This window comes from Anser brachyrhynchus, assembly GCF_964034855.1.
Source record: "Anser brachyrhynchus genome assembly, chromosome: 18".
In the NCBI taxonomy this organism is placed as follows: Eukaryota; Metazoa; Chordata; class Aves; order Anseriformes; family Anatidae; genus Anser; species Anser brachyrhynchus.
The window spans coordinates 4659727-4679860 of record NC_137711.1 but is presented as its reverse complement, the minus strand read 5'-3'; the positions used below and the strand labels follow the sequence as shown (position 1 = coordinate 4679860).

General features: G+C 49.1%; 1 protein-coding gene across 6 annotated transcripts in view; it reads left to right on the top strand.

Moving 5' to 3' along the window:
• The window catches only part of RAB11FIP4 (RAB11 family interacting protein 4), a 118288-nt gene that overhangs the window by 77703 nt on the left and 20451 nt on the right, over window positions 1-20134 (top strand). For 2 of the 6 annotated variants that reach the window (XM_080561198.1, XM_080561197.1), the window contains exon 1: window positions 14936-15094. The exons of 3 other annotated variants lie outside the window; for them this stretch is intronic. The gene's annotated coding sequence lies outside the window, so the exon portion shown is untranslated. Of the gene's footprint in view, window positions 1-14935; window positions 15095-15169; window positions 15625-20134 lie in introns of those variants that run through there. One more of the 6 variants, XM_080561203.1, reaches the window with a different exon arrangement.

Genomic DNA, 20134 nt, shown 5'->3' with positions numbered 1-20134 from the left:
CCTCGTTCATCTCTGCGTAACGCACTCCGTGAGGAAACTGTCCGCATGCACAGAGCAAAACCCCTCTCATCTGCGCCTCCCCTGTGCCTCACCGAGTGCTCGTGCTGGTTAAATAAATGTCAGCCTTGGTCAGCTCTCGCTTGGGCTAGTCGGCCAAGTATTTAGGCCTGGCTCTTTCTCCTCCCCTTGGTGTCCCCCTCCTGTCGTTCTGTTCCTCGCTCTGTTCTCCAGTAACAGTACCACCTAATTAGGTCATGGGTTGTTTCAGACTCAAAACCTTTCAGAAGGTTTTCCAGTGGCTGTGGGTTTTGTTACTCAGAGCCACTTGTTCTGCTTGCCTAGCTCTCCTGCTTTGTGCCTCTCTTAACTGCTCCTAATGCTGAAATATTTCTTATTCATGTGGCTGCGGCAGTAAAAGACATGTTAGCTCCGTAACAAGCTGCTGCTGACTCCTCAGGGAGGTCCCAGAGAAACATTTTACTCTGAGATAAATCTTCTTTTCTGCATTTCCTACTGTTTTATTAATAGAGGCGTTTTTACAAGAAGAAGTTTCTCACGTGAAGCCTTCTGCAGCTTCAGCTGCGGTTCCTCCCTGGAGCCCCGGTCGCTCTGAGCCCTGTGCCTTGCTCGCACAAGGCGCCGGGAGCCACGTCAGGGTGGCGGCAGACACAACGCTGCTCTCAGAGCGAGGGCAGCCAGGCAAGGGTCAGCAGCGTGCACCAAGGCCTTGGAACGGGGCTGGGAGATCGTAGGCAACAGACCTAATCCGAGGTCTGGTTGCCCCCAGGTTTCGCTGTATCTGGGCTGAAGGGATTCACTTAGCTACCGTGAGGTGTTACTTTTCCCTACAAACAAGTTCAGTTAGACCATAAGGAGTAGTTCTACAGGAGGTGCTGGTTAGTATAAGAAATGATGGCAGAACTGTGTTTTTTTTTTCTCATATCTGTAACCAAAATCTAGGAGATGCCAGATGGACCCAATTCAGTCTGCAGCCAGAAGGCAGGGTGGGCTGCCTGATCAGCTGGGCTGCGACTAGATGGGGGCTTGGCAGTGGGTATTTGTAGGAGATTCCTGCCTGCTTCCCTCCAAATGAAATATGAATTACGTCCTGATCTCTAATTAGCTTTTAAACATTCAGTTTAATAGCGGTGAAATGACATCTGTGAATTATGGTACCTCTGAATATTCTGAACAGCTGTATAAATATCCAGACCTTTTTAAAAATCAGATGAAAGAAGAGCTGATAAATCAGAATGATTTAAAAAAATTCAACTTTTCTTCAGAGCTAATTGAGAGCAAAGATTGTTGCCCCCACTCATTGCACAAATTTCAATTAGGCTGATGGCAGAGCTGGTCGCAGTGGCTGAATCTGGCCTGTAACAAATTGTTAAAGGAAATCCTTCCTGTTTCAATCACTGAACCTTATTAAATCAATTTCATACAATGTTTTAGTCATTGGCTTTCGTTCATGCCAAACTAAAGCTGCTTTTCCAGGCAACGGAGCCTGCCTGCTGGAAATAACAAGACTGGCTTTGCCTAGCTGCATGCTGCATAAGAGACTGTCCAGAAATTCTTATTTTGGGATCTGCTGTATACAAGAGGGGCAGGAGATGCTTCCAGCTTCTTCCCAAGTAAGGTGCCAGCACCTTCAGGTGAGAAGGTGGCAGCTGGGTTCTTAGCCTTGTGAAGTATTTCGCCTGGGATGTTTTGTAACGCTTATCAAAGCAAAAATCACATGTGGCTCTGGCTGGCTTTTTTCTTGTGCCATTTTTCCACAGTACTTGCTAAATGCAGCTTAGCAAAAAAAATGGAAAGAATCTGGAAGATAACAAATTAGTAAGGGAGACAAGAAAGCTACATGTAAAGGAGATAAGAATCGGGCCGGGGGGACTCAGTCCGTGCAGTTAGGATGTCCCAGATCTGAGCACCACTCCTGTCCCATGAAGTCTTGCATGGCAGGTAATTCAGTGTGCTTCCTGGAATAGTACGTAATGTCTCTCTTTTGGTGCATTTTTGCTTAACTCTGTGTCTGAGGCATGTTGCGCCACCTCTTCTAAGAATCACTTGTCACTCCTCAATCACCTCAAGCAATTAAACCTAGTGCGAATTCGGAGGGAGCCAAGGTTTGCGGCTCAGCCTCCTGCTGTCAGGGATTGAAGCGGGCCAGCCTGCAGGAGCTCCTCGAGACCTCCTTTTCAGGCAGGATGTCCTGTCAAGTTTAGATGAAAATAACAACTGTCCTGATGTTTTGTTTTTATTTATTTATTTATTTATTTATTTATTTTCTATTGCTTCATCTTCCCACTGCCAACAGCACTTCAGAAGTCAGGGATCCAGCCTGACCTCCCAGGGGAAAGGCGTACTGCCAGGGAAGTACCTCTCAGGTCTTTACAGGAGGAAGTGTCACCTCACCAGCTGATTAAGCAGGCTCATTCGGATCTCACACAGCATAAAAGCCCGAAGTTGTAATCCAATAACTGGCTGAAGAGGAGCCTGTGTAGCTGTGGGGGTGTTCCCGGGTGACAGCAGTGCTTGCAGCCTGAACGGAGTGTCCCCTGGGTCTCGTTCTTGTGTGTTCCTCCGAGTTTCAGGTGGAGAAACTCAGCTGTTGCTACTCCACTTCAGTTGCACCTTCCAGAAGTGACTGAGAGGAGAATGGGTGAAACAGCTCAGAGTATGTGCAGGATATTAAAAAGGGTGATGGCTCTGACTGGGGTGTGTAGCTTCAGCTACACAGCCACCCTAATAAGCCCAGCTAACTGCAAAGACAAATTGATGTTCACATCTTGACACGGTGCTGTCTCTTCTCACCTGTAGCCTCTGTCCTCTGCATGCCTGTACCAGCAGCTGCACGGCGCTGCTGCGTGGCCTCGCTCTCCTGGAGGGGCTGTGCCCCATCTGCGTGAATGCTTTGGTTATCTTCAGGCTTCAAAGTGGCATTAAATGTCTGCGCTCAGTCAGCTGAAGCCAATCTTGAGCAATGCCAGACATCAGATAGACTGATCACGCTGATCCATCCCTGGGCTGTCAGCACGGCCTCTGCCTGCCCTGGGCTGAGCCACCAGGGTGGGAGCAGAGGGTGGGTTCCCCTCAGCAGGGATAATTAACAGCAGTGGTCCTGTATGGACACTGTGATTACTTCCTTCATTTTCCTTTTGTCTAGCTGTAAGATGTGTGATAGCCATGGGGGAACTGCCTAGTGTTACACCGTGATTTGACAAAGCCTTTGAACTCTCTTCTTTTTTTTTTTCCTTTTGAGCTTTGGTCATCCAAATGTAAAGTAGAAGCAGTTAAAGCGTGGGAGAACTGAAAAGGTGTGGAAAAGAGACGGTAGGGCTGTGCTGAGCATCCCCCGAGCCAGCTCTGCAAAGGATGGAGGGGGGGTGTTGTCTCTGGACTGAAGGGCACTTTCCCACTGTGACTTTACAGGCGAGGTTTATACCACAGAGACTTTACGTACAAGTCAAAGGAAGGTTTGCTACTGCTGTCGGTAGATTTTAGAGCAGGCTTTGGCAGAAGTGCTGGTGCTCGCTGCTGTGTCGCAGGGTGCCTGGACCTGGTGGGCAGCTTGCTTTAGCAAATGTGCATGTCAAAGAACCATTGCTTTTCCCAGAAGCAGCGGATAAAAAATTGGTTTCAGCTGAGGAGCTCTGCGATGTTCTTTATTGTGATGTTAGCTATGATTTAATGATAAAATGCTAATGGCGCTTAGGAAGGAAAGACAATCGGTCCAGTCAGCCGCCCTCGCAAGTAACGGCTGTGCTGTGCTCGGGAGCCAGAGCGCCGCTGTCGCTCCGCTCACTGCCCACGGCTTAGTCATTTGTCTGAGCACCAGTGAACAAAAACACAGATGTAGAAGGAAACGCATCCTCTCTGCCATAGCAGAAAATTAATCACATGAAATGCTCTCTCCCAGTAGCTGCCCATTGCCCAGGGAGGAGGAAGGAGCGAAGCCAGGCGCATGACAAAAATATTTCCTGAGTAATTTTAGTCTCACGCAGTATCCATCCCAGCTAGGTACTTCATCGCAGCCCCAGGGGTGACTGACTGGGTAAATCACCATGCCCTGTCTAAAGGCAAAGAAAACCCAACTAAACCCCCCAGAAAAACCTTGTCAAGCAAAAGGTGCCATCCAGCCTGTAACAGAATTAGCACGTTTCTGTGGCTGATAACCTGCTGCTTGCAGAAAATCCCAGGTCGGTATGTTAGCAAAGTAACGAAGCCTGGCTTCAAAGGCACGGTCCTGTTTCTTCTGAGCTGCAAGTGCAATAACCCGAGGTCTCCCCACATTCTTTCTGTTGCTCTCAGTCTAAAAATGATCTCTTCTTGGAATGAACTTGTGATATACAGAAAGTAAAGCAAAGATCCCAGAAGAAACCACAAAGTACAGACATGAAATCCTGACTGCTTCTAATTAAACACAAACAATAGGTCCATTTTACGTCAGCTGACATTTGTCAAACTGTTATCGCAGTTTATATTTACCACAGTGTTCTTCTGGGAACTGTTAAGACTGCGCGTGTAACTTAGTGAAATGGCCACAAGAATCAGATTCAAAATATTTGCATTTCTTGCTGCCAAGGTTCACAGCAAGGTCGTTCCTCGTGGGCTTTCGGAGGTGTTGGTGTTGGGATGGAGCTGGGAGGGAAAGGCACGGTGGAGGGAGATGACGGCCTCTGCATGGTGCTGCCGATGGGTCGTACATGGCCACAGGTTCCCAGTTTTTTCTCTGAAAAGTAACTGCTGAAGAATTGACTTTCATAAAGCCATTTGGTTTCATGGTGTTTTTATATCTACAGAGCCAGGCTTTCCTACCTCACGGAATCATGAGTTAATGCAGTCGTTTCAGTAGCGAGGCCTAATGCTGAGGTAACTTACGCTACAAGTAATTCTGAGTTAACTAAGCTGCAGTCATTAAACAATCCTAAGTTATAAGAATATGGTTGTATGCTGGGGGAGGAATAAAGCAAGGGGGTCGGGCAGCCACACGTTAGCTGGTCGGACCCTGCAGGGCTGCTGGGCAGAGCTCGGGGCTGGCTGGCTGCGTAGCTGGAGGAGCTCTCGCCTCAGTGCTTTCGTCTCAAAGCAGGGAGTTTGACAAAAAGCGTTGAGGAAGAGCAGGCTAATATCCCGGTAGAGACTAAAAATAAATTGCATTTGTCATTGTGAACATGTGCACTTATTAATAGCCAATATTAAAGAAGCCCTCTGAGTCCATCTGTTACAGTTTCTGATTCAGGCACTGAATGTTCAGGGCATTCGGTAGGTTTCTGAACATCACTGCCTTGGGAAAGATGTTTCAGCTGATTTTAAAATTTTAAAAAAAAGTTCTGAAACTTTTAAAAATAACTTCATGGTTCAGGTCAGTAAATCGGGGCCAAATTCTCCTTGTCTTGAACAGAGGCTGAGGAGTACTGAGGTGGAACTGAATATGAGTGATGAATGCAGCTTTACATCAGCGTGATTAGGGATATAACCACCCTTCATCGGGAAGTCAAAGGCTTGCATAAAACACAGAGAGGCCGCATAGCAAGTGAGTGATTAATAATACTCGGGTTTTGGACAGCCACTTGTAACGGGGGACTGCGAGTGGATGCAAGATCTCTGCACTGGGAGATCTGTAAGGAAAACAGCCCTTAGATTTTGCAGTCTGATCACAAGACATCACTGTTGTGGGACGTAAATCTGAATGACAGGGTGTGGATCTGGCTATTAAACAATTACGTCCGTACGAGTGACAGTTTGGTGCAGAACCAAAGGGGCTACACACTGCAGCCAAGCTAGCATGGCGCAGGGCTGAAGGAAACCTCGTCCTCTGCCCCGTCCCGGCTGCGGCAGTGAGGAGACAGGACCCAGACTCGCGCTCCAGCTGCGAGCAGCCTGTTGCTGCCTTAAAGCTGCCGTCCCTTGTGTTGTTGCGGGCAGCGAACGCGTTTGAGGGTGAGCATCTCTTATCAGTAGTTCCCATGCTAGTGGCTGGCTTGTCCTGTTGACTGACAGCTGTGATAATGAGGTTATTGTGAGGAGGCAATCCGTGCACAGAAATGTTTTTATGTCTTGTGGGCTGGGATCTTTGTGTCCCGAGAGAGGCTGTGCCTCTCGGCTGAGCCAGAGCAAAGGGCAGAACATGAAAGGACTGTACAAGAAAAACCTCTGTTGCTTTCTCATCTCCGTATTAGGTAGCCAGTTCGGCATGGTGCTTGTAGAGCAGTTTGCTGCAGTATCAAGGCAGAGTTTTCTAACCAGAGTTTTCTAACCTTTGGTGTGAAATGCCAGGACAGCAAGGCAAGTCCTGTTAGTTCCATTCACCTGGGCAACACCTTAAGAAGGCTTTAGCTTCCAAATCTTGGTGCAACAGTTAGCAAAATACTGGAGTTTGTCTAGGGCAAGGCAAAGCAGCTAGGAGAGCGAGGAAAAACAATTTTGTCTGTAGATGCTGCATTTCTAACTGAATCCCTTTTGCTGCTCTCTCTCCCCCTGTTCACTGAACTGTATTGACTTAGCTCCTGGTTTTCATGCTGCTGGCTCGTCATGGTACAGCACTGTGCCCTCAAGGAGCCTCGCATTTGGGCCAGGCCTTGGCTCATCTTAGAATATAAAAATAAATAATAAAATACTGAGAAGAGGATCTGACAATTGAGCAAGTGTGGCTTGGAGGAAGAGGGCATGACTCTGGTTGCAAGGTTTGATAAGAAGAGATTTCTGTCTGTATTTTCTTTATTCTCTGTTGTTTTCTCCCTGGAGGTTGTGGAAGGCCATTTTTGTTTTCAAAAGCACAGTCTTCACCATGGCAAAAATCTTGTTTTCTTTGTCTCTTGCTACTGTTCCTCTCCTTGCTATGCATATGTGAGTTGAGAAGAAAAAAACAAAACAGCAGTGGCTAGCAGCTCTGGTCTCTTAGGGAAACAAAAATTCTTACTATGAGATTAAAATTCACCAGAATGAAATGTCATGGGGAGTATTGAGTTGTCATTCTCTGGTGCTGCAGAAAATTGACTTCCTGTATGTTCCTGCAACGATGCAGAGCTGATGAAGTAACTGGCTTGCTGGATTTCAGTAAGAATGCAAATGGGTGGTGAGTAGGAACCGCAAACCACAGAGGTAGAGCAATGTGCTCGGGATGGCCCAGGCTGGAAATTGGATGGTTTTGATGTCTGTAGTGGGTCATCCAGGTTAGAATACAATTAAGCTGATAAGACTATCCATGTGGGCATTTTAAATTAAAATCTGTATGTTGCTTACTGAGATTGGACCCAACCAAGCCCCTGAAATGCTTTGTAGGCATTACTGACAAAAAGCAATGTTTTTTTCCATTCATATGTTAATATTTTGGTGGTCGTTATTTTTTTTGCCATATCCAAGAATGAAAATTCTGTTTCTGAATAGAATTAAGTGTGGTTGAGCCCATTCCTGAGTTCCTCTATGACCCAAGATCCTAAAACCACAAGTGATCCTGAACCAGGATATAAATACAAGTTTGCAGCAGCCGTAACTTTGAGCCGATTTTATTAACATGAATTACTGAAGCATGCTTAACATGACAGGCCCGCTCCTCTGCTCACAAATGTTGCAGCATCTCCCAGACAGAAGGAACTGAAAACATCTGGTTCCTTATTTTGTGAAGCAAAGCGCTGGGAATCTGCCGAGAAGTGGAAGATGAGGCATGCAGCCGAGTGCCACAGCGTCGCGGCAGGGCAGAGTAGTGGGAAATGGACTGGTTCCTGTCCCTCATCTGCGGTGACCTCGAGATGGCAGGGGGCTGGGACGTCAGGGCTGTCGCACTGTGCTGTCACCACACAGCCACGGGTGACAGTGGAAGGTGGGAGCTCAGCTGGCACGTTGCTGCCGCGCTCAGCGCCGGGCTGCAGGTTACAGATCTCTGCAGGCAGCAGAGTCCCTGAGCTCCTGGTGCCAGCAGGTCCGTGTCAGCTTAATCTCGTGAAAACGGCCCAACACAGCAAACTGTTCAGCTCCTGCATTTCTATAACATTCTCGTCCCCCTGTCAAGTAACTTCCTGCTCAGTGTTGATGGAGAGCGCCGGGGGCTGAGCCAGGGCCGCCTTGCTCCCGGTGGGTGTGCTTCCCCTGCTGGAAGGCAGCTCGCAGCCCTCTTTGTGCATGGAGCCCCGGTTCCTACGTGCTGCTGCACGGAGATGGCACCTGAGAGATAAGACGGAGAAGGTTAATGGCCTCAGCTACAACGTTCCACATAAAATTTAACTGATCTAAGTTGTATGCAGCCTGGGGGCCTGAGATGTATCAGAAGTCTCAACTAAAAGGCATTTGCTGTGGCACAGTTCGGTGTCTTTTAGGGATAGCATTAAAAAGGCTTCTTCTTGTTTCCCTGTCGCTTCCCTCCCTATGTGTCATTGTTCCCTAGCTGTTCACTTTCCCCATCCATCTGCTAATAACCAGGGCCAGAGAGAGGAGCTTGTATTAGACAGACCAAGGTGCTGACCCAGGTGGGTGTTTGGTGGCCTTTGAGAAAAACCAGGAAGTACACCAGAAAATAATGTCTGTTGCATTAAAAAAAAAATCATCATTTTTGTCATAGAAATTTTCTTTTAAGTCAGCAAAGTGCCCAGCTGGGGATAAAAGAGGGAGGGTCAAGCATCCCACGAGTTCCAATCCATCATCATCATATGTTGCACGGTCGTGTTATCAGTCTAAACACTGTCCTGGATTTGAAAATCTCCATAAGCGCAGATGTGCATTGGGCACAGTGGGCTCATTGTCCCAAGAAAAATTGAAGGGAGGTCTTGAGTGATGTCTTGTTTTATAGATGTTGTTGCTAATAGCAAATTCTCCCAGCAAGGAAGTGCAGATTGTTTCTGTTATTGATTGCCATGGTCTCCGCTTCATTGAGACCACATGGTCCACTTTGTTTTTGTAGCTGCCTTCTATTAAAAGTGACAAAGGTATCAGCGTTTGAAAAGATGAGTCTCGAGAGTCCCCTGGGCAGCATTTTCGTGGTGTAAAGTGATACTGGCACATTTGATCCACAGATGCTTTTAACACACTAATAAAACAAAAGCCGTGCTTCCCAGGGTGGTCTTCTGCACTACAAAGCGCTCGGCATTTGTCCTGGCTTGGCCAGGCCCCAAGAAACGCAGAGAAACTGCAGTTCCTCTTACCTTAAGCTATCTGTGCTCTCAGGATTTGGTCCTGCGTTATAAACTGCAGTGAAAAATTCCTCTGTGTATGGTTTTTCAAGGTATATTCTGCTGCTTCACCGAAGACCCATAAAGTCTTTTATATTCACTTGGGTTATTTGTATTGTTCTTCAGTATTCCCGAGACCAGTGTTCAGAAAACTTTCATCCTTATTTCTGGTGACCAGCATTTACAGTTCCTAAGCCTCTCCCATTCTTGTACTACCAGGCTTCCTAAGAAGCCAGTCAGAGCTCTGTTTCAACATACAATCAGAAGCTTTTTGTTTTGGCACTATATTTGAAGACATCTAAAGAAGATTAGATCTGAGACATTTCATATTAGGACCTATCATGAGTAGATATGCGTGACCTCAATCTGTCTGCGCAACAGCTCCTGATCTACAAAATGGGAATACCATCTTCTCTCGTTTTGAAGAGGCTTTATGAAGATGAATTAATCTTTGCAAAGCACTCAGATGTCAAAGTGATGAACACCACAGGAAAGCTTGGGGGGAAATAAATAGTTGTGTGTGCAGAGCAAGCTGTTAGTAGTAGCCGTAAATAAGACATGAAGCTGCACTTTGATCAGAGAGACTAAGGCAGATATTGAATACTTGCTGATAAATTGAGCACCATCCAGCCTGTGTCCTGAACAAATGCAGAGCAATGGGAAATAGCACGTGGTCGTGTGATTAAAGAGATGCAGCAACACACACAAGCAGTGGGACTGAAGTGGCACCCATGAGCTCAGTATGGGTTTTTCATTGCTTTAGGATGCTCTGTTCTGCAACCTTGCTGTTAGCCATGTGCCACGTGAGAAATAGTAGCCGCTGGCAAGCATGAATTATTCCTGTCCTGGCCAGCTGATTCTTTTTATTTTCTTTTCTTCTTCTAAGTGGTTATATTATACAGAGTAGGGACTAAAAGCCAAAAAACATGTCACTAAAACATGCTCAGAGCTGAAATTATCAAAAGGTGTGTTTTCCAGCCAGCAGCCTGCCTTTTTACAGAGCAGCGCAATCCAGCAGAGCATCACATCCATCAAGGGGGCTGTCAGATCCTGCTGTCCTGGCCATTTCTCCAGGCTCGCCTCGCTCCTGGCCACTTGCTTGCGCGGGTAAAAGAGCCAATGAAGTCTGCGGTCACTCTGGCCTCAGAGGAACAGAGTTAATTTGCCACAGCACAGACAGCTGAGTAAATGTGTTTACGTCTTTTTGGTGCAGCATGGAGCTGCTTGGCTCCACCTTGGTTTAAGCCCTGCAGTAGTTAAGGGGACACTCAGACTTTGCTTGCTGCCTGCTGTGCTGTCATCTGCGAGGTGCCCGTGTCCATGCCTTCATTCTGCACAGTTCTCCTCGCCCATTTCTAAAGTATAGGGTACATATTTTTCCGTTGAATTTGCTCTCATAACTTGTTGTTTTATTTTATTATTATTGGGCATTTCAACAAAGGCTGAATAGAACAGATTGCGTGCCTGGCATATTTTTTGTAATGCTTTTGACAAAGGTGCTCTAATGTGGATTAACAGCTGCTGTTATGAGATGCCTTCAGAGCTCAATATGAAAAACCTAATGGTACAGCTGCAGTGATGAGCAAAAATTGAGCCCCCTTTTTGGAGGGGGCTGTATGTGCTGTTCTGTTATCTGGCCTCTGGATTTGCACTTCTTGACTTAAGTCCCTCAGGCTTTTGGAGAAATGCAGAGAATCTGCCCCAGTACAGCCTCATTAAGCAAAGAAAATGTTACCTACCAGTGTCAAAAAGGTTGCAAGCAGCTCATCTCTAGAGAGAGCGATGGATAAGTCCCCTGAAATGTCTTTATACTATAATTGCGTGCAGTAGTTAGGTCCAACTTTGTTGTAGGCCCAAGGAATTGATGCTAATGGGCCCTCAGCCGGCCCCATCCTGCCTTCAGCGCTCTCCTCTGCGCAGAGACCTTCTGTTGTGAGCCCTTTGCTTGACCCGTGCTGTTTGATCTGCCCAGCTGCCTGCCATATTGGTGAGCATAGCACACAAGCAAGCACTCTGCTCCGATTAATGTTAACGGGGATCACAGGGAGAGCAGCCCCCCGTGGTCTAACCTACGGTGTAGTCTAAAGAGCTGCTTCCTTACTAAAGTAAGCCTCTCTGCAGACGCTTGGGGGGTTGATTTTTGGGAGTGGGGGTGAGATGAGCCTGCTCCACCCAGAGCAATGTTCCCATGCTGCTGGAGTGTGGAACTGGCCTCCTCGCCTTGGCCAGGGATGCAGGGGTGGGGAGGGCAGGGAAGGAACGGCAGAGAGCTCTGAAAAGACTCTGTGCTGTCTGTGCAACCTCCTGCTTCCCCTTCCTACAGTCTTCACTCAGCAGCTCCACACTTTTACTCCACATCTTATCTTAACCTCCGGACTTCCCCTCTAAAAAAGTCACGGGAACAAACTGCAGTGAGGAGAAGGTTCCTTCTGCACTCACTCCATCCTCTCTTCTCTGTCTTGAAGTCTGCCTTTGCGTGTTCTGACTGTAAGGTCTTTGGGGCAGGGACTGTGTGCTCCCTGTGTTTCTGCAGAGATTGGCTTAATTAGGGAGTGTTCCTGGTTTGCTCTGCCATAATAAATGGGATTCATTATAATACTGCAGTAATTCACACCAGTCTCATTGCATTTGCTTCAAAGGAGGCACTCCAAAATCAGATTAGTAGATGAGATGAAGATCAGACCAACTGTAATTACTAGCCTGCAATATCTCATTTTCAAGCAGAGCACTTATCTGCAGTAGTAACTTGGCTGGATGTTATTGCAGGGGAAAAGCACACACAAAAGGTATTTTTACAGAAGTGTCTGTGCAAAATATCCAGCAATATTCATCACAGGGAGCATGATGAAAGGCCCTTGAAGTGTGATTGGAGTTGCCAGTTTTCATGAGATAATTAAGATGCGGGTTTGGTCTATACGTTCTGGTGATCTCATTATCTTCATTATTAATTAGTCTCTGTTCTTCACATTTCAGCTCCAGTTTCTTGTCATTAGGGCGACTAGCTTATGAGCGATGCGTTACTGAGATTCAGAGGAAGGATTCTGCCTCTGGAACAGCAGAGGAGGTGCCAGCCTTTGTTCCAAACAGCTCCAAAAGAAAGTGCAATGCTTTGTACAAGATCAGCAGGTTGCCTTGCTGTAAACCCTTTCACCAGCGTGCCCTTCTCTGCATTTCCTGGCCAGAAGACACACATTTCGGCAGGCACCCTGGCGTTCAGTGCTATTGGGATCAGCACTGCGTGTGATTTAGGCACTTAGTTACTTAGCAATCTTCCTCTAATCCCCGGAAGATTAATATTTTGCCCAAATTTCCTCTGCATGCTTCCGCAAGCACCTACTTAATAAAGTTTTTATACAGTCATTTCTTAATAAGAAGTGATTATCTAAAAACTGCACATTTCCTAGGACCTTTACCGAGGAACACTTAATCAATGAGACATTTATGCCTTCTCAATTATTACAGTGTGATAAATGCCAAAGCCCTGCCCAACATGCACAGTAATGTTTTTGGTTGGTGTATGTACCAAACATTTGTACTCATATTCTTAACATCTCTATTATAATAGTAGTTTCCACTGTTGCTTCTTTACCTGTTAAAGATTTATTTCACATTTTGCTCATCACAAGTTATTGAAAATATAGCTGTGTTCACTAAATATTTTGTAAGTATCCGGAACCATTTCCCCGTGGGCTGTGATGCTGCCTGATCAGTGCAACAGTTCAAACACTTCTTACATCTGTTGGGAAACCATTAAAAATGTACTGTGCGTGTGGTTGTTTTATTTATGTTTGTTATTTATTCAGCAGTGAATCCTTGCCATACAACCACCTCTTTCAGATTGAATGCTGAGAGGAGACAGATTTTAGAAGTGTCCTATTTAATAAGCAGTGATAGGGTCCCCAGCTCTGTCTTATAATAACGGCTTTCCCATTAAGTTAAATCAGCAAGTAGAAAGAGGGCTGGGAAGACTTTTTGATCCCTGTTACATCATTCCTCACCAGGACTAACTCAGTTAAACCAGGTAAGCTGCATAAATGGCTGTGAAATCAGAATACAATTGCTGTTTCTTTTAAATGTCACTCAGAAAAAAGCCATTGTGAAGAACAACGCGCCCTTCAAGTTCTCCAGAGTTATTTTGTAATACTGTGTGCTTAAAGACAGGGCTTTGTAATCCAGGCGTTGGGCTTTGCAGACAATCAGGAGACAGGCATTTAACAGCTGTACTGACCGATTCCCAGCAAAATGCGCAGCACTTGGTGCAGTTCCTCAATAAGGGTCTTGCTCTTCTGTGCACACTTGGATCATGGCAAGTGCTGTGGAGTTGTATTGAGCCGTTTGCACAGACCTGATTCTTTGCCCTCCTGGTGAGCAGGCTCGCTGGGAACACGAGCTCGAAGGGCTTGATTCTGCTCCACTGCAAGCCTCTCGTTTCGTGGGCAGTGGCACGGAACGTGCTGCCTGGAGCCGTGGTGCTGTTGGTAATGTAATTCAGGCTTCAGAGCCACACTGCAGCTGCTGGGAGTCCTGCTGGGTCCCACACGCTTTCTTTTCCCTTCCTTTTTTTCTTATTTTTTATTTTTAAACAATATTTTACATTTAGAAATCACTGGGTGTGATGAAAATGAGGACAGGCTCCGGCAGTGCCTGGGACAAGAGATGCGAAGCTGGAGATAGCTGTGTGGGGCAGGCAGGTACCCGCTACCCACTGCTTCTTGTTTCCTCATTCTCTGCTGCCGGCAACCTCTCCTCTCTGGCAAGCCTCCTGTCTTGCAGATGCTGCACAGTAAAACCCAAAAGATTTGAGCATTCAAGTGTCCCTGTTTAAGCACTGTTGACAAAGTGCACCCCCAGCAGCTCCGTGTGACTGTCTTGAAACACCCAAAATTAACCTTAAAAACAGGTTTTGGAAAGTGGCAGCAGGATAGGGGCAGGAGACGCTGTCTTGTCCCAGTGCTGCTCCTGGTCGGGAGAGGTGTTTGTCTGTCTGCTGGCTCAGCAGGATGGGCTTCTGTTGCGCATCGTGCTCTGGTGGCAGCTGTGACACTCAGTGTGGCTGGAGCCTGGCTCCTTGACCGAGGTTTTGCAGAAAATGTTTATTTGCATCCCCCCCCCTTCTGGCTGTGAGGCCTCTGCTGCAAACCCCCAGAAACAGGTCTGTGTTGACAGGCAGCGCAGGGCACACGATTCTTGTGAGGTGTGGTGAAAAAGGAAGTTACACAACTTGTCAGAAGTGAAGCAAATTTCAAAGAACGAAGTCTGTGTGAGCGTTCTCAGCCTTTTTGGTTTGCTTCTTTGTCTCATAACTGAAGGGATAAAGTCAGGGACAAACAAATGGCACCTCCTCACGGGACCTGGTTTGCTTTGCAGTTCTGAGGATGCTTCTGAGTAGCACCAACATCACGGGGGAAGCTGCCTGTGTTTTATCATCCAGGGGTTGTCTGAAGCGAGGGAACCAGGCAGCTTACACTGTCCTGGGCCTGGAGAAGCAAGCCCTGTGGGGACATGGCACCCTGGGACGAACTGAGTCAGACAACGGGACGCGTTCCTGTGACCGCTTCATGGGCACAAGGGCCAGAGAGCATGGCGTGAGCGGGAGAACGGAGCCCTACAACGGGCCGGTAGGGGCTGTGCTGAAGGCAGCGGGAGCTGGGGCGCTGCAGTATGGGGCACGCCTTTGGCCAAGGCCGCCGGGTCACCCAGCGCCGGGGCAGCCGCCCCACCAGGCCCGCAGCGTGAGGGGACCAGGCCCGGGGCCTGCGGGGCCCCGGTACCGAGCGGCGCCGCCGGACCCCCCGGGTCGCCCAGCAACGGCGGGGCGGGGCCGCCCGCGGGGCCGCCCCTCGGCGGGGCGGGGCGGGGCCGGGCTGGAGCTGCCGGGCCAGGTGCGGGCGGCGGCGGCGCGGAGCGGGGCGGAACGGAGCCGAGCGGAGCCGGTAAGGCGGCGGCGGGGGGCTCGGTGCCGCCGGGCACACCGGGAGCCCCCACCGGGGCTGCGGCGGCCGGCTCCGTGCCCGGGGGCTTTGCACCGTGCCCGGGTCTGGCAGCATCCGTGCCCTCTGCCCGGCCCTGGGGCCGGTACCGCCGCCCCGGCCTTTTTTTTATCGGTTGCACGGGGACGGGGCTCGCTGCCGAGCCGTGGGGAATGGTGGTGAGCCCGTGGGTGGCCGTGCTGGAGGGGCCCTGCGCCGTCCCGGGCGGCTCCCGGTGCCCGGCCGGTTCCTGCCGGCGGTGTGCTTGGGTCTCGTTAGCGCTGCTGAATGCTCTCCGCGCCGAGCCGTGGTTGTGAGCGCCTTGTGCTGGCTCCAGGGTGCCGCCGGCACAGCCAGCGCCAGCGGCGAGCGGCTGCCCGGCACGGCGGCCTGCCCTCACTGCCCGCACCGCCTGCAGCCCCCGTGCAGCGCCCGGGCTGCTCCTGCCTCCCACCCACGGTGGTTCGGGGCCTGCGCTGCACGCACTTGGCAGGGTAAGAGAGCATTTCACGGCAGAGACCTTCCTCTGGAGCTCTGGGTGGCGGGAGCGTAGGAGGTGCCAGCAGGTCTTGGTCCTTGGGTGCATCCTCCGAGACAGCGACGGGATGTCGCGACGTTCTGTCCTGTGAGGAAGCCACCTGTGGCGTCCGTCCTGGGGCAGGAGGTGCTGTGTGACAGTCCTGGGGTGGCAGCTCTGTGTTGCTGCTCTGATAACAGCAGTGATCTTCGTCTGTTCCGGCAGGTTTACACGGTTAGGGGCCTTTGGGGGCCAAAACAACAGTCTCTCTGGAAAAAAACTCCTGTTATTTGGCTGATGTTAAGGAGGCAGGACGGATGAGGGAATGCTCTGAAATAAGTTGAGAGTTGGTGCCCCGAATGTGGGCTTCGTGGTATCTGGATTCAAGCCCTTATACCAGCAGAATATTTGGTGCTTTCAATCCATTTTGATATATTATCATAGCTGCTCCTGTTAAAAACGGGCTTTCTTCTGTCAGACGGTGACAGTGTGGGGTTGCTCGCTGCTGCTGGTGGTGGATCACCCTCCCCTGATTGTTCCTTGGTCCTCAGCACAGCTCCAGGATGAAGTGGGATCTTGTTGGCAATGCGAGGGGCTTTCTGCCTGTGGCCCTGCGGTTTTCAGGTGTGGGTGGAAGCCTACAGTGTCACCCCCAGAGACGTCCAGTAGTGTGGAATATTGCTCACGATGGGTGAAGGGGGCTGTGGCTGTTCAAACTGAGGAGCTTGAGCTGTTCCCATGCTAGACATGGCAGCCTTTAAGCAGTTTAAAACCCTCTTTGAACAGGCTTCTTTCAACTTTGTCGCTAGCAGAGCTGCTGCAAATGGCAGCAAGTCTCCAAGAAGGCACCTGACGTGCAGATGCTTCTCAGCAGCAGTTGCCGTGCCGGGGCTCTCGGCCATGTGCAGAGGCTGCAAAGCAAAGCGCTCCCCGTGCCAAAACAGCAAGGGGAATGGGATAGCTTTGCTTCAGTTACTGATTAACCAGTCTGGTTGCGTGTGTGGGAGCACACCTTGAGCTAACTTTTTGGGTCCTGTGAATACAGTGTCTAGTGAAATATTTGAAGTGGTTCTAAAGCGTAATCACGGGTTGCTGCTGAGTTATCTGCTATCCCGGCTCTAATGTTCTCAAGGGCTTGCTGTGTTTCGGCAGCTGACCCCTTAAATTCTGAAGTGTAGCATAATAATAATCTAATTCCTGTTGTTGTTCCCATAGTCATTTAGGTTGGTGGCTGCTCTGAATGTGAGACAGGCTCTTTAAGTGCTTCCTGACAGCCTAACACGGTGTTTGGGGCACAATGTTGCAGCTCCTAGCGCTGGTTAGTAGCAGGGAGTCTTTCACCACGGCTCTGCTTTGGATCTTGTTTTCAGTGTGCAAACTAATGTTGTTAGCGATTATTTCTTCTTGGTTCCTGTCTGCTTGGTCTGTGCAGCTCAAGAGTAGAAACATCCCCTGCCTATGCATAGCTGCAAACTCTACAATAAGCCATGCTTTTCTGTATTTTACCATATAAGTGAAAAAACACAGCCTGCTGGACGTGCCAGAGTTTATGATCGCTGGGATATTAACTTGTGTTTGTCATGTTTCAAGCACTGTGATGTGCTTGGCAGACTTCAAAAAACAATAAAGTGAAGCCCATCTACAAATAAAGATAACTCACTTCATTATAAGAAAACAAAAGAGCAGGTGAGTCTGTCTTTTATTTAAAAAAAAAAAAAAAAACCTTTTATATACAGAGGGGGGACTGAACATTTTTCAAGTTCAGTACTTGCAAGCTTTGCTGCATAAAGGCTGCACTTCCAGTTCTTCCTGCAACAAAGACTCCCTAACCCATGGTTTGCTCAGCCACCAGCTGAAGAGCAGCCAAGGTCCTGGAGCTCTTCCTCCTCAGAAAGGAGAGCTCTTCAGAGCTTCTCTGGTATTTCTTAAACACGGAGTAAGCAAGTTTCTGGGCTCGTCTGTATTCAGACTGACCAATGGGCTCTGGGAAGTGTTTCCATATAAGCTAGAGCAAAGCCACATCCTTAATGCTTTCCCTCTGTTTGCCAACATAAACTACTCATTAGCAAGCATGGCTGGATTTCTTACTGTGCTGCGGGAGCTTGGGATGTTTCTCCACCCCTTGGGACCTGAAATCGCTCCCATTCCTCCTCACTATAGACTGCAGTGTAACCTAACCCAGCTGGGTGGGAAGGCGAAAATATGATTTGTGAGGCAAAAATCCTGATTTCGTTGTTTATCTTCCAATGGCTTTATTTCCCTGGGTTTCCTGGAGGCCAGACTTGCAGCAGTATAGCAAAGAAATGCAAACAGTGTAGTTTCCAAATTCTTTGGGGAAAGGGATTTTGACCGGGGCTCCTGTATAAGCTTAAAGATAGGTGGAGTTGTCAGTGCCTGGGACAGTGTGCTTCCTCCCGTCCTTCGTGCTGTGCCTAATGTGGCTCCTGGAGGGCTTTTTCCCTCCTCCTCACCCAGCAGTGGTGTGCAGCAGCACCAGGTCTGCTCCCGGAGTGCCTTACCCGTGTGCCTGCAGCACCTGCAGGCAAGTATGATGCAAGTTTTTTGCTATTTACCATCTACCCAACTGGGTGACCTTGAGGCTTGTCAAGGAAAACAAGTACTGTGTGAGCTCGGCTGCCTCCTGAGCAGAAAACAACTACTTGCAAGGAGCATCCTGTAACTCACAGACTCGGTTATTAAGGAGCTGAACTGCAAAGCAAATACTTAGGCTAAAGACACTTCTTTGCAAGCAGCTTCCAGCTCTGTGATGCAGAGATGTGTTCACTTCTAAAATTGCTTCAGAATGGCCCAATCTGAGCTCGCCTCTGACCCCGACTGCCTGCTAGCTGTGAGCTGCAGCTCTGTGGTGCCTGCGCACGCATTGTGACACTGCCCTGCGGTTTGCCACGTGGTGCCCAGGGCTTGGTGGTCTCTAATTTTGTCACCAACTGTCCATGCCAACGTTGATGGTAAATGGCACTGCTGGCAGTGTCCTGGTGCTGGCTTCGCTGGCACCATGGCTGCAGGGCAGGCCTGAGCATCAGTCCCAGAAATGGTCCCTCAGAAGAGCGTTGTGTGCTCCTTCCCGGTTACTGCTGTGCTGCCTTCACAAACTGAGCTGTCTCATCTCAAGGTGGAGGTTTCTCAAGAGGGCTAATTATGTCACGCGTATTACCTGCTATGCAGAGCTTTTTAGGCAAATGCCAGGAGCCGTTTCTGGAGGTGTAGAGCAGCGTTTCTCAAACCAGGGGCTGCAGCACCCCAGCTCCTGTCGGCACGGAGCTGCCCTTGTCCCTGGGCACCCTGCCCCCAGGCTGGGGATTTAAGGGGGGCTTCTGCTGTGGGCTGTCCCAGCAGGTAGCTCTGTTGGAGGGGCCGTGGCACCAGGCAGAAGGGGTTAGCAGCTTGAACAGACAGCACTTCATACTAGAGAGGTTACTAGGGACTTCTTCGGGTGATTAGGTCTCATCCCTGCTCTTACTGGAGTGGTTACCGTAGGAGTTTTCAAGTGACATTTGTGACAGCAACCAGCATATCAGCATGGTGCCACTTCACACTTCTGCTTTTTTAGGTACGTGAAAGAGAATGAAAGCTGCCTTGCAGCCCGGAGCTAAAAGAACCCTGATGAGTATTGGAGCAAGGTGCCAAATGGTTTGGTGTTTTTTTTTTCTCTGAACTCTGCAGCTGATGTGCTGGCCCCATCCATGCTGAAGGTGGAGGGATTGTACTTGTGCTCCTAACGCTGCAGGCTGGGATGTTTTCTTCTGCAAAGGGATGCTCCCTGCTTTGAGCCTGCAGAGAGTACTGATGAGCCTCTGATAGCCCAGCAGAGAGAAGCAGCCCAGGGAGCGATGGGATGAAGCTTCAAAGTACTGGGAAAGAGCCTTTCTTTTTATTGGTTTCTTTGGAGGATCAAATCATCTGTCTGCTGAAGTTTGAGCATTTAATGTTAAGACTTCCAGAGCATTAGCGATGACCTGTGAAAAGGAGCGCTTGGATCTAGACCCTGTGCATGGTGATGAGGGCTGGCACGTCCATTACGGCCAATTAATGTGACAGGTAGCGGAGTGTAAACAGCCCTGCCTCCTCCCAGCCTGGCTCCAGCCGCACACTGCCCCTCTCCTCTCCTCAGCATGGGCTTCCTACCCAGTGCACAAAGCAGCCCTTCCCAGCCTCTGCCCCCTGCCCGTGTGGTTCAGTGTCAACAGCCCAGAGCTCGGGCGTGCAGTCCAACCCTGCTGTCCTTGAGTTGCACAGCTGTACGAGATCCAAACGTTACCTTACACACAGAGCAGAGGCTGGCAGCACACTGCAGCACAGTCACAGCTTGCCCCAGTCTGGGCACGGCTTTCCAGGATGCTGTCCTGAAATCCTCCTAGATTTAGATCTCGAGAACAAATTTGCCCCTAGAAATTCCTTCCAATGCCCACAGCAGGAGCGTGTGAAGTTTTGCCTTAAATGGGGCTTCAAATATCAGACTGGAGTAA